Consider the following 15,441-nt stretch of genomic DNA (forward strand, 5'->3'; position numbering starts at 1 on the left):
ATAATTTATGGAACAAATAGTAATAAACTTTGTTTTAAATTTAGAGTAATAAGCATTTTTTAGTGAAATAATTAGAACTAATTCCCAGTTTGCTTTTCTCTTCTCTATGAAATTTTATGATCAACATTTTTCCATAGAACTAAATGCATTACTTTCAATGTAAATTACACATATAAAGATTATAACTTTTAATAATACTTATAATGCAGAACTCTTTGTCTATTACTCATGCTAGATGATATTTATGCATCAAATTTCATTCTGGCTTTACCTTTCCAAGAAAGACATTCTAGCTCTGTGCTATATATTGCTAAGTCTGCAGTTGACAGTTATTTTTTGAAGCTAACTTGCAGTCTTCATAATCTAGGAAGATTCTCTTAGATTCATTTTAACCGTCAGAAAACTCCTACAAAAATTTAGTAGTTAGGCATTATAACACACAAAGGGTCTGAAATGATCTACTTCTATTAGCTTTAAATAGAAGCTCAATTTTCTTCATGACATGTGGAATAATATTAGGAATTAGGGCAATATTAATAGTATTGGTATCAGATGCCAATTTTTCCAGCAATTAAGATTTTGATATCTTAGCCTAAGAAGGATATATTGACATTTGAACCTCAGTGTGGTCACTTTTCATTCTCATGTGTTATCAGGAAAATTATTTTACTATTTAATGTCTGTTTCCTCATCTCTTGTAGGAAATTAATAATGATCACTAGTTGCTGTGGAGAAGACAAAAGAGTAGGCACAAATTGAAATAACATCTATGTGTATTTGTGTACATATCCTGGTGTATAATATACCTTTACAAATAGTAGAAATAATAAGTATTATGAGTGTATTAAATAAGACATTAACAACCTTGATGGTAATATAGCAAAGACATGAACAAAACATAAATGTCAGATCAGTAGTGGATAAAATTTGTAGGATTTCATCTTCCTTTATCTTGCATGCATGTCTGCTCTCTCTCCTCTCTCTCTCTCTCTCTCTCTCTCTCTCTCTCTCTCTCTCTCTCTCTCACACACACACACACACACACACACACACACACACACAACTATAAAAGAGGCTATAATAGATTGGTTTACCCAGAGGCCATCACATCACATCATATCTGTAGAACAGAGAGACAGTAAAACTGGTAGCAGCTCAGTCCAAGAATCTGGAAGCCTCATAATTAGGGAGTAATGATGCAGCCCTAGTCAGAGGTTGAAGGCTTAGAATCTCAGTGAGATTCAGGCTTGTGCACAAAAGTTTCCTTTTGTTTTTTTAATTTTTTTATTTTAACTTTCAGGCCCCAGCCTATTGGAAGGCAACACTCACATTCAGGGCAAGTCTTCCCCACTCAGTATTTTTGAATCACATATCAATCCTCTCTGGTAAATGCTCACAGATACCTCCAGAAGCAGGTCTTACCAATTTTCTATGCATCTCTCAGTGCAGCCAAGAAGACATCCAATATTACCCATTTTTATTTTTATTTATTTAGTTATTTTTTTTTTTTTTTTTTGCTTAAAACACTTCTGGTTGTTTGTGTCTTTCCCTGAATTGATTTTTGTCATGTGAGTCTTAAAAGGTCCTTAACCTCCTCAACAAGATTCCTAAAGCACAAGAAGTTAAACTCAAGAGTCAATACATGGGATGGTATCAAACTAAAAAGCTTCTTCACAACAAAGACAACAACTAAGAGCGTGAAGAGAGAGACCACAGAATGGAAGAAAATCTTTGCCACCTGCACCTCAGATAGAGCATTAATTTCCAAGATACATAAAGAACTAAAAAATTTTGACACCAAAAAAAAAAAAAAAAAAAAAAAACCCCACAAATAACCCAAACAATAAATGGGCAAAGAAACTGAACAGACACTTCATAGAAGAAGAAATATGAATGGTCAACAAATATATGAAAAAATGTTTAACACTTTAGCAATTAGAGAAATTCAAATTAAAACTACACTGAGATTTTTTTCTCACTCCAGTCAGAACGGCAACAATCAATAATACAAGTAACAATGAATGTTGTTGAGAATGTGGGGAAAAGGGCATACTCATATATTGCTGGTGGGACTGAAAATTGTTGCAACCACTCTGGAAAGCAGTATGGAGATTCCTCAGAAAAATAGGAATGGAACCACTATTTGATCCCATTATACCACTTCTTGTTATATATCCAAAAGAGTTAAAATAAGCACACTACAGCGATGCAGTCACATCAATGTTTATAGCAGCTGAATTCATAATAGCTAAGCTATGTAATCATTCTATGTACCCTTCAACAGATGAATGGATAAAGAAAAAAAAATATATATACACACAATGGAATGTTACTCAGCCATAAAGATGAAAGAAATTATGGCATTTGCTGGTGAATGGATGGATCTGGAGACAATCAGGCTAAGTGGAATAAAACAATCCCACAAAACCAAAGGTCAAATGTTCTCTCTGATGTGTGGATGCTAACAGACAACAAGGGATCAGGGATAGAAGTTCACTGGATTAGACAAAGGAGAATGAAAGGAAGAGATAGGGGATACAAATAGGAAAGATGGTGGGATGAACCTGACACAATTTCCCATGTGCATATATGAATACATCACAATAAATCTCTACATTATGAACAACCACAAGATCAGGATCCTAATTAGGATAGGATATACTCTTGTACGTAAATATGTCAATGTATATCCTACAGTCATGTATATCTTAAAAGAACAAATAAAAATTTTAAAAATATTCCCCTCACTACCCTCTAGTGTTCTTATTTCTTTTCTCTAATGTGTTAGAAGTTTCAAGGGTAAAGAGAAAAATCACTCCCTGCCACCCAAAGTATATATAAATTCAATTGAAGTACTTTCTGTTATATTGCAATGCTATCATCTTCATCTACTCTTCTTACTTAATAGCAATGAACAGTTCAGGGCAACATTTAAATGTTAAAGAAGAGTCTAAAATAGTTTTCATTAACTATTTTGAAAAAGTAGCCTACAACTTTCATGTCATCTATAGTTATTTTGAGGTTTTCAATCATAATATTATGAGATGCAGTGTAAATTCTTTATAACTAATAATAGTTCCTAATTACTTTGAATTTTTCCCTTAATATTTTAGAGGATATTCAATATTATCTATTATTCTTTTATTGATGTCATTCTTCCTTATTTTATTCAAGGATTTTTTTAGATGGTAATGGAAGGGGAAGGCATATAGCTTGCATACTAGTAGTTGTGCTTTATTGAACTGCTCTGTGACAAAGTACTTTGGGTATATTGTATATGGTATTTACAAATTAGTATTTTATTTTCTAACATTTACCTGGTTATCAGTTGAATTTATGAACAATATTAATTTATATATTCAAGAAATATTCACTGAGCTTCTGCTATGCAGGGCCAGTCCATTGTTATTCCAAATTTACATAGCCCTGGATTCATAAGCATGGAGGTCTATCAAGGATGAAAGACATTAATCAACTAAACAAGCAATTTGTTATTTGTTCATAATTGTTAATTCTGTGGCCCAGTTGTGCCGGGGCAGGGGGATAGGTTGCTGAAAGACCAAAGAAATTACCTGAAGATGGCACACGAGGCATAGACTTTACGAGATATGTTTCTGGGGGTGTATAGTGGTGATAGGTGAATGGATAGCACCTCTGCCCCCCATGGGGTTTCTGAGAAGTTCCTCTTCTCCCTCATATCTTTTATCCAGTGGTTCCTGGCTGGGCAAGTGACACATGTCCTTTCCATGGTGCCCTTAGTTCTGCCCCAGGTACCACAAAGAGAGAGGGATTTATATGATAGGCCTCAGAAGCAGTGACATCATCAGTGCTAGCTGGCTTAGTTTGCTTATATCGCTTGTATGACTAGCATCCCAAGGAACGATCATCCTGGTTTTCTGTAGGAAGAAACTCTCTATGGGTAATATTAACTTTCCCTAGATCCCAGCATACATGAAACAAAGTCAGAGTTCTACTAGTTTATCTCAGCATTCCTGGCCCTGGCCTGCTCTCCTTGCTCCCTTGACTTCATCAATTTATTGGAAACAAAAAGGATGTTCTAGGCACATGGTGTTTTACCATCATTTTTTTCTTTAAGGATGAGATAATAATTGTTATAAAAGAAAAATACAGGTCATTGCTTAAATATACAAGTGGAGAATTTCAAGGTTTAGACATTAGAAAATATTTACTTCATCATGGGACATTTAAGATGAGGTTTTAAGAAATGATTAGAAAGTGAGGTTGAGTGAATGAGGATATGTCCAAGCACAGGGAATAGTGTAAGATGCATGTAGATTCATCTTGGAAAGAAATGTGTTAATTCTATAGCTTTACTATAGTGACCATAAGGATAGACAAAGAATTCAGGTTAAAAGCAAGGTCAACCCACTGGAGGTTTCAGGGAGAAGAGCTACATGATCAAATTTTGATTTTAGAAAGATAACTATGAATGGAAAAATGATCAGAGAAAATTTGTGGGCAGACTGAGTATGAGGCCATTTTATTAGTCTAAAAAAAGGTGATGCCAATGTTGATCAGGGTTCTGATAATGTTGTAAAAAAGTGTTGTATAGATGCTGTTCAAAGTTGTAGTGCCCCCTAAAAAGAAAAACAGTTTCAGCTTCAATCTCTATTGAAACCAAGTCAGATTTTTTCCTGAGTATTATCATGCATATTAGTGCACAACAAATGGAAAGCTGATTTGTTTGTTGCGATGTTTCAACTTTAATAGTGAGATAATAATTCCCAAACTTATTTCACTTGAGGAAAAAAACTTATTTCGCTTGAGGAGTTCCAATAAAAAAAAAAAACACACTTAGGGTACGTGGCATGATCGCTCATCCTCTTCAACTTTTCAATAATATGATTCTTGTTTGTTCATTATCTGGGGTAAAGAGAATCACCCCTAACCTACTCCCCTGGCTTTTCTGAAATATTGAAACCCTTTTGAAATCCACCAAACTGAGTATAGATTGTTGAAAGCCGGAGGTGTCTGGGGAGTTTGTGTATTCTAGCATGGAGACTTTACTTGTCAGATGTCTCAACTACAATGAAAGGTAACACTGGCATGACAGAAATGGTATTTGTTGAAGTTTATAATGCCCTTGGGATGAGACGGCAAATGCAAACCTAACCACACAATCTCAAAATTCCCTCTCTGAGTAATTTGTTTCAAACCTCAATGCCTTCAGAAAATGAGACAGTTCTTCAATGTAATTTTATTAAAGTTCCAATTAACCACATAATTGATGAAAAGTGTTGAGAATGTGTTTTAGCACTTTTAACTTAACAGAAATCAATAGGACATCTCACTTATAGAACATATTTTCTTTTTGTTTGGTAGGATTACCATTTTGTATATTGTCACATTAATACTGTTGATATCTTTACCAGAGATATATTTGTTGTAATTTATATAAATCCTTATATTTACAGCATATTGAAGAAGGCTGATAAAGCTTGTAAGTATGTTAATTGGATCTCTTCAAGTAGAGAAATTGAAATGGGCTTTTACAAGGGAATCTAGTGGCTTATGATGGGAACTGTGTGGTACCATAACCAATTAAAAAAGAGAAGAACAAAAAATTGAAAGCAAGGAGAGATTTTAAGTTGAAGAAAGTTTGATTTTCTAAAGTTTCAAAAAGCAAGTATTGATTTTTAGAGAGAATTAGCAGTAAGATTAAATTTTAAGATTAAATTAAATCTCAAAAATTTACTTTTGGATTTTTAAGGGATAGGTGTTCATTAATACAGACATTAACCGTTCACCACCTGAGGAGGGTGTTATGTTGGTTAACAAGGACTGATAAGTGGTACATTAAGATACTTAATGTCCAAGTTGGACTGGGGTTGCGGCTCCATTGCAGAGTGCTTGCCTGGTATGTGGGATGCACTGGGTTCCATTCTCGGCACCACATAAAAATAAGTAAAATAAGTCCATCCACAACTTTAAAAAAAAAAAAAAAAGGTTAAAAAAACTAACAAGTTGTGGATTCCCAGTTTATTGCAGTCCAGGGTTGCCATAGCTACCCAAGCATATCACTGAGAACCCTGTTCTTATTTGTATTACTTGTGTTTAAATCCTATGTCTTCAGGACAGCCGTGATTCTAAGCATTACCTTCCATTTCCAGATAGGAATAAGGAAAAAATAAGGTGGTGGGGGGAGTATTATAACCACGAGTCCCATTTTTTAAGATAGTTTATTATAAACCTTTTTTTTCTTTTTATTTTTGGTACCAAGGATTAAACTCAGGGGCACTTAACCACTGAGCCATATCCCCAGCCTTTTTTACTTTTTATTTTGAGACAAGGCCCAATCAAGTTACTTAGGACTTCCATAAATTGCTGAGGCTGACTTAGAACTTGTGATCCTCCTGCCTCGCCTCCCAAGTTGTTGGGATTATAGGAGTGTGATGTGTCACCATGTCCAGAGCTTCTGTATTTTTTTTTTCTTTTTCAAGGCCATGGTAGCAAAAAGGTAGGCAGAAAAACCTACGATTTGTATTTGTCATAGTCCATGTTATGAGAAGGCTTTAAAATGAGGACTGAAAGCAGTTTTGAGCAGGTAATCCACAGTGTTTGCCAAAATATTTGTGCTTTTTCTCCTGAATGCCCTTTCCCCCCACCCCCAAAAAAGACAGGAAGTACTGAAAAGTATTTACGTAGCGTTTAAAATGTAACCATGTCAGAGCTGGGGATGTAGCTCAGAAGTAGACTGCTTACTTAGCATCTGTGAGGTCCTGGTTTCAATCACCAACCATGTAAAATAAATAAAATAAAGAATAAAATGAAATATAATGGTGTGAAAGGAAGAAGATAAAACCAAGAGAGGAAGCATTAATAAAATACTACCAACTAAAACATATAAAGATGGATGGTGAATGACAAGTGGTACATGAAAGTCTGAAACCTAAGCTTATTGAGAGAAAAGCCAATTAAAAATAAATAAATTGTGGCTAAAGTATACTGGAATTTGTTGGTGATCACAGTTGCTGTTAGTTCAGAAGATGAGTGTGAGAAATAACAGACTGGGAGGCAACTATTATGTTATAATTTGCTGGTCTTTCTGTACTTTTCAGACGTATCTAGCAACAGATTGGAGGTTTTGTTTGGGTAGAGTGACTGAGACAAACTCTGTACCCGATTGGCCCACAAGATGAGAGTGAAGTGCTAGAATGAAAACGCCAAATGCTGGTAAAGATTCTTTGCTGGCAATAATGCAAACTGGGGGCACCATTTTGAGCGCCATTTTGAGAGAAGGTTTGGCAGTTTCTTGGAAATTGAATATATTCTTACCATATGAAGTAGTATGAATGTTTCTTATTAATGAAAGGAGACAAAACTCATTTGTAATTGGATGGCTATAGCATCTTTATTAAAAATCGCCCAAATTGAAAGCAACCAAGAAGTCCTTAAGTGGGTGGATGAATGAATAAACTGGTACATTCAAACAATGGAATACCTTTCTGCTCTAAAAAGAAAGACGCTATTCAGCCAAGAAAAGTCATGGTGGAAACTTAAATGCACATAGTGAAAGAATCCAACTTGAAAATTATACATACTGTAGGATACCATCTACATGACATCTTGAAAAAAGTTAACCTGTCGAGATATTAAAAAGATCAGTGGTTGCCAGAGGTTTGGGGAGAGAGAGATGAATAGGTGGAGTTCAGAGAATATTTATTGCAGTGAAAAAACTCTGGATGATACTACAATGGTTGAAACATGTCATTATAAATTTGTCCAAATCTGTAGAAAGTACAACAGCAAGAGTGAAACAAAATTAAAGTACTGACTTTGGGTGACAGTGGTGGAGCTTTATGGATTCATCAGTTTTTTTTTTTTTTTTTTTTTAACTTTTCTGTATTTTTATTTTTGTTTAATTTTCACAAAAACAAACAAACAAAAATGCATTCATCAGTTTTTACAAATGTTTCACACTGTGAGGTGTTGTTAATGTGTGGAGGCAGAAAAATATGGAACATCTCTGCTCGATTTTGCTGAGAATCTACAACTGCTCTAAGGAATAAAGTTTATTAAGACAAAAACAAATAGAAGTAACAAATAAATTTTATATATTGAATCAAATTATCTCTATAGTCAAGTGTGTATACTTGTGGTTGAGATAAAATTCAGTATGAAATAATGACTAAAGAAAACCTCAGATGTAATAGTTTCTATACAAAAAATATACTCATATTCCCTGGATGCAATTCACTATTTAGCTATATATGTATTTCTTTTTTTTTTGGTAAAAATATGTATATACATACATATTTCTTTATAGGCTGTATTTGTGTTGTTTTTGCTATTTTTTTTACACTCAAGGCACTAATGTACTATAGCTAAAGGTACAATTCTTTCCTAGTTAATGGACTCTGCAGGGCACTTCTGAAGTATGCGTACTATGTGTCTCTGTCAATGCTACTGTTTCCCCTTTGTATTTGGTTATAAATGACTTTTTGCAAAAAGAAAACTACTTAAAGATTCAGTGCTACTGAAATTCTGTCTACTTTATGGATCCAATGTTAGAGCTAACAAGTGTGCTTTTGATAACTGATCACGGAGGTTATACATAAAAGATGAAATTTCTAAAGAGGCAGAGAACTAATTATAGATGACTTATCTATTTTGACGCAAAGCATTTGAGTGCTATTTGATATAAAATATAATCGGTTGGATGGATATAAACTACCTTGAAAGCCAAAAGTTCTTATTAGGAAATATCATGTAAATTCAGTATTTAATATCCTTTCTAACATTTTCTATTGTATTTTGTTAAATTATCTAATGGAAATGTAATGAAATTATTTTCTGTAATCCCATAAATCTACCGAAGTTCCCTTGTCCTTATGGTAGCAAACCATTCAAACATTATCAATTTCTGTTATGTCATATTGTGAAGGAGATTTAGTGGCAATGAACAAGGGAGAAATTTTTGTGACTTTGGATTAGCTAAGGATTTCTTAGATATGATAATATAGACATGATCCATAAAATAACACATTTATGAATTTGACTTTAACAAAGTCAGTGTTAAGAGAATGGGGAGGAAGCCCACCTCCTGGAAAAAAAAAATTTGCAAATCACACATATGATAAAAGATTTGAATCATTTTGTATGCACAGAATATGGTTGAATCTCAAAATAGTTATATCAACTAAAAGGAGCTTGGTTTTAAAGCAACAAAATACGTGATGATGTGATTGAATTATATTAAGTTCTAGATAAGGTAAATTTACCTGTAGTGACAGCAGTTCAGTAGCTTCCTGGGAATGGAAGGGAACAGCAAGGGATAGAAGGAAAGGCTTAAAAAGGGAAGGGGGAAATTTTGTTGCATGTCAATTGTAATTCAAAAAATCTCTTTGATTTATAAACAAAATAGTCACAAGTTGCTAGTTGCTGCTGTATTGAGAAGTGTAGTTCTAGAAATTTGCCCTTCCTTTCAAATTATTCTTTCATCATCCTAGTACTGAATTTAAAAATTGTTTTCCTTTAAGCAAAGAGTATTTATAGGATCATCTTTGTGATTTTCTCCACCTATATGAATGCCTTCTTATAAAACTAAACTTCCTAAAGTAATAATTTCAGCATGTCATTCTAATTGCCGTAACTATCAACATATCCTTTTCTGTTTGTACTCTTATTACTAAAACACTAAAGTTGCAAAGATTTTTAATAGTATCATAATCTAGAATATTTATATTCTAGATGAGGATATTGAGGAACAGAAAGATTTAGACTTACTTTGCATTATCAAGAAAATTAATGTTACATTCATTCCTAGCATCCAGGTTTCTGAATATTTTTATTCAAGCTTTATTTTAGATTGCTTGTTTATTCAACTACCCACTTTCCATTGTGTCCTCTTGTTGACTCCCTCTAACTTGTCTTGTAAATTTGGCTCTTTCTTACCATCATAAATTTATTTCCACTTGCTCTCAAATTTTTAACTCTATCTTGTGTATTGTCAACATCACTACTAGCCCCAGTTCTCTGTGATTGTCCCTATCACACATTATGGATACTGTGTCTCCATACATGGAGTCCTTTCTCCAGACTTTACTATTTTTTCTCCTTTTCTGCTCAGGTCTTGCATTCTGCCATTATTATGCCTTAGGGTAGGAAAATCTCAAATACGACTAGTTTCCCAAAATCATTTGTTCTTTTCTTTTGTAATACTATGATTATAGTTAAAAAGTTGATTGCCAACTACACTTGACTGTCCAACCTCTTTTTTAGTTAAGTGTGACTATGCAATGAAGTCCTATCTTAGTTAATTTGGGCTTTCATAACAAAATACCATAAAAGGAGTAGTTTTTACAGCAGATATTCATTTCTCATAGTTCTGAAGGTCGGAAGTCTAAAGTGCTGATAGACTTAGAGAGGGTTCCATTCTTTATAGATGGTGCTTTCTCACTTTGTCTGCACAGGTGGAAGAAGCTAGTTAGCTCTTTATGGTCTTGTTTACATGGGAAAAGATCCCAATCATAAGGGCTCCTCCCTCAACCTAATGAAAATGACTCCCTCAACCTAATTACCTCTGAAAATGACTCAAATCCCAATTCCATCACTTTAGGATTAGGATTTGAACACATGAATTTCCAGGGGACATGAACACTTGAAGCATGGCAAGTATTTATCTATGAAATTGGTGGAAATGTGTCACTTAAGTGATGGAGACCAGACAGAAATGTTTCTCACACTTTTGTCATCTCTAGGATATGTCTATGCTAGCATAACTTTGGCCTCAACAATGATTATAATACTGTAGGCAAGGGTAACATTATTTTTGAGTTAACTTTTTCATTGCTGTGAACAAAAGACCTGACAAGAACAACATAGAGGAGGAAAAGTTATTTTGAATCACAATTTCAGAAGTTCAGACCACAGTCAGCCAATTCCATAACTCTGTGACCCATGTGAAGCAGAACATCATGGCAGAAGGGTATGGCAGCTCAGGACATGTCAACTGAGAGAGAGCTCCCTTCACCAGGACAAAATATGAGCCCTAAAGCAACATCTCCTCTGACTTATTGTCACCAGCCACACCCACCTGCCTATGGTTACCATCCAGCTAATCCATGTCACTAGATTAATCCACTGATTAGTTTTTTTGGAGACACCTTGTATCTAAACCATAGCAGTTATAATCTTTAAAAATAATACTTTTATGAAAAAGGAATGAATTATGAAAATTTACCTTCTTAAATCCCATCAGGATAATATTGTTTTTACCTTTATTCTGTGAGGCATTGCACTGTTGGCCATTTCCTTCACTGCCTTTCTCCATCGAATGAATACAAGGCCTGAAGTCCTCCACCATATGGACTCAGCTCTGTTCTCTGCCTGAACTAATGCCAGAACCAACTGATAGCGTATTAGTTTCTCCATGTTCTCCAGTAGGCAAATTTTTTCCAGTGGGAAATTACAGTTATTGCTCTACCCTTGAAGGGGTCCTTGACTTGACACAAGTCAACAGACCCATGTGCCTGCCAGGATTCTGTCTTCGATGTCTGTAGTAAAGCACAGGAATTCATGAAAACCTTCCCTTAAGATATAAAATAATTGACAGATTACTTAACCTCCCTTTAGTATTATTTTGTAAAACAACAAAACGAAACAAAAATACCCACATTGGTGGCGAGGATTTAATAGAATTTTAGAAGGACATTAAACTGAATATTTTTGTTGTCTCAGGGTTTTCCCTGATACTCCCATGTTGATAATAATGGTGTTAAAAAAATCAAAAGTGAGGTGCTGGCACATCTTAGCAAGACTGTAATATAGGGTCAAAATAGTTCTAATCTTTCCAAGCTATCCACTACTTGTCACCTCTGAAGGCGAAATGTAGAGAATCATGAAAGTGCTTAATCAAAGTCAGGTTTTCTTTGCCAACAGACACCAGTATGGCATGTGATATATTTTCTTTCCCCTAGCCACTGGAAAGGAAAACCAATACTAATCCTCACCTGTCAAATCCAAGACCACTGGTGAGTCAGTGCCATTATAGGGAGAGAGAGAGAGAGAGAGAGAGAGAGAGAGAGAGAGAGAGAGAGAGAGAGAGAGAGAGAGAGAGAAAGGAGGGAGAAAGAGAGAAAGTAAACATATGAATATGTATCCATCACAATATTACAGTTTGGAAGGTAAAAGTATGATGCTCTGATTGTGCAAAATAATCAAAATTGAGACGACAGTTGTAGTTTTCTTGGTATCGTAGGAATAGCAAGCTGCTCTTCTGAAAGTATCAGTGCAAGGAGCGTGAACCCTTGCCAAGACTTGTGAACTCAGTCTGTGTTAGGTCCATATTAAAATGATCCTGGACAAGAGGATACCTGAAAGGTGTGTGTGATGATAAATAAGTGTTTTTCTGACTACAATTCTCCAGTATTTTTTAATCTTTGGAAGATTTTTATAAAGAAACAATGATTTCTATTGTGACAATTGATTATAATATGAAAAAAATCAACTAAAGTCTTCTGTACGACTAGTTTAAGTTGATATTTAACTTGCAATACAAAGGTAATAGGTTGAACCAGGTTTCTCTTGATTAGAAAACAAAAACAATCATACCTAAACCAATTCATACATAGATATTTATGTAATTTAATGTAAAAACTGAATTCACCTTTGTTTCTCAATGACCATCAATAGCGGTAGAAAGTTTATGCTAGAAACAGACTTCATGAATTTCTTGTTGACTCATTATTTGTCTTTTCTTTAAAAATTAAAATGCTACTTGTTTCCATATTTAAGTTTTTGCTAAGTAATAAAAATTAGCCAGTTATTGGCAGATAAATACTTGTTAATTACAAAAGAATAAAAAGCACTTGAATTAGAATTCATTTTGTACTATTTTATATCATCACATGGAATCATGGAGGACAACTCAGAAATAATGAGCTGCTGATTCAATAATCTGCAGAATTTTATCAACCTTCTACCTCATGTTGATGTTAACATAATGACAAGATGATTTATATTATAAGCCATGCACATGATATTCAGTCTCAAATTTTAGTTTTGATCCAAAGGATAATACATTATGCACCTAGCTGGGCATGATGACCCACTCCTGTAATCCCAGTGGCTTGGGAGGCTGAGGCAGGAGGATTGTGAGTTCAAAACCAGCCTCAGCAACTTAGTGAGGACCTAAGCAACTCTGCCAGACCCTGTCTCTAAATAAATATAAAAACAGGCTGGGGATGTGCTCAGTGGTTGAGAGCCCCTGGATTCAATCCCCAGTACCAAAAAAAACAAGACAAAACAAACAAACAAACAAAACCATTATGTATCTAACATTATCACTAGTAAAATGATAAATATTAGAAATGAAATAAAATTTTTAATCTCATTAATTATGGAGATGATGTACACCATAAAATAGTGCTTTAGTTAATCAAATTGTATTTCACTTAATGTGAAAACACTTTTCACTTCAAATACACAAAGATTATAAAAGAAGAAAATGTCAGATGAAGTTCATGTTTCTTGTTTATGCAATTTCTTAACAAGTTATCAACCCAGAATAGCTAAAGCAATCCTTAGCAGGAAGAGTGAAACAGGGGGTATTGCAATACCAGATCTTCAACTCTACTACAAAGCAATAGTAACAAAAACGGCATGGTATTGGTACCAAAATAGACAGGTAGATCAATGGTACAGAATAGAGGACACGGACACAAATCCAAATAAATACAATTTTCTCATACTAGATAAAGGGGAAAAAAATATGCAATGGAGAAAAGACAGCCTCTTCAACAAATGGTGCTGGGAGAATTGGAAATCCATATGCAACAGAATGAAACTAAACCCATATCTCTCACCATGCACGAAACTAAACTCAAAATGGATTAAGGACCTTGGAATCAGACCAGAGACCCTGCAGATTATAGAAGAAAAAATAGGTCCAGATCTTCAATATGTCAGCTTAGGACCAGACTTCCTTAACAGGACTCCCATAGCACAAGAAATAAAAGCAAGAATCAATAACTGGGATAGATTCAACTAAAAAGCTTTCTCTCAGCAAAGGAAACTATCAGCAATGCGAAGAAAGAGCCTACAGAGTGGGAGAATATCTTTGCCAATCATACTTCAGATAGAGCACTAATCTCCAGAATCTATAAAGAACTCAAAAAACTCTACTCCAAGAATTCAAATAATCCAGTCGATAAATGGGCTAAGGAAATGAATAGACACTTCACAGAAGAAGATCTACAAGCAATCAACAAACACATGGAAAAATGTTCAACATCTCTAGTAATAAGAGAAATGCAAATCAAAACCACCCTAAGATTCCATCTCACCCCAATTAGAATGGCGATTATCAAGAATACGAGCAACAACAGGTGTTGGCGAGGATGTGGGGAGAAAGGTACACTTATACATTGCTGGTGGGACTGCAAATTAGTGCAGCCACTCTGGAAAGCAGTGTGGAGATTCCTTAGAAAACTTGGAATGGACCCTCCATTTGACCCAGCTATCCCACTCCTAGGCCTATACCCAAAGGACTTAAAATCAGCATACTACAGAGATACAGCCACATCAATGTTCACTGCTGCTCAATTCACTATAGCCAGACTGTGGAACCAACCTAGATGCCCTTCAATTGATGAGTGGATAAAGAAGCTGTGGTATATATATACAATGGAATATTACTCAGTCATAAAGAATGATAAAATTATGGCATTTTCAGGCAAATGGATGAAATTGGAGAATATCATGCTAAGTGAGATAAGCCAATCTCAAAAAGCCAAAGGACGAATGATATCGCTAATAAGTGGATGATGACACGTAATGGGGGGAGGGAAGGGTTAGTGTTAGGGTTAGAGTTAGGGTTAGGGAGGGGGGCAAGTATGGAGGAAGGAAGGCATGTATAGAGGGAAAAGAGGGGTGGGAGGGGTGAGGGGAAGGGAAAAAATAACAGAATGAATCAAACAACATTACTCTATGTAAATTTATGATTACACAAATGGTATGCCTTTATGCCATGTACAAACAGAGAAACAACATGTATTCCATTTGTTTACAATAAAATAAATTAAAAAAAATAAATAAAGGTGAAAGAGAAATTCAGATTTAAAGAGTTCCTGATAGTTTGATAAATACGTTTTCAAAACTTATTATAATCTTAGAACTAATGCTTCTTTATTATCTTTGTTTTAGAAGAAATATAGGTGTCATGGGTTAAATTATTTGCCCAAATCAAACACTTAACGAGTGATTTATCAGGATTAAACATTTTTCAGACTATAAATAGTTTATATGGATTTCCTATAAATATTATGCATCCTTGAAATTAAAGAGATATAAAAAGATAAGGGATTAAAGTTTTATTCATAAATTGAGGATTAATCAGTATCTCTACAGCCTAAAGAAAATTTAAGCTCTTTTAGATTATTATTTTGTTCTCAGAGGCATTGTGGTATTTAGTACTTCCCT

The sequence above is a fragment of the Sciurus vulgaris genome (genome assembly GCF_902686455.1).
Source record: "Sciurus vulgaris genome assembly, chromosome: 12".
Taxonomy (NCBI): Eukaryota; Metazoa; Chordata; class Mammalia; order Rodentia; family Sciuridae; genus Sciurus; species Sciurus vulgaris.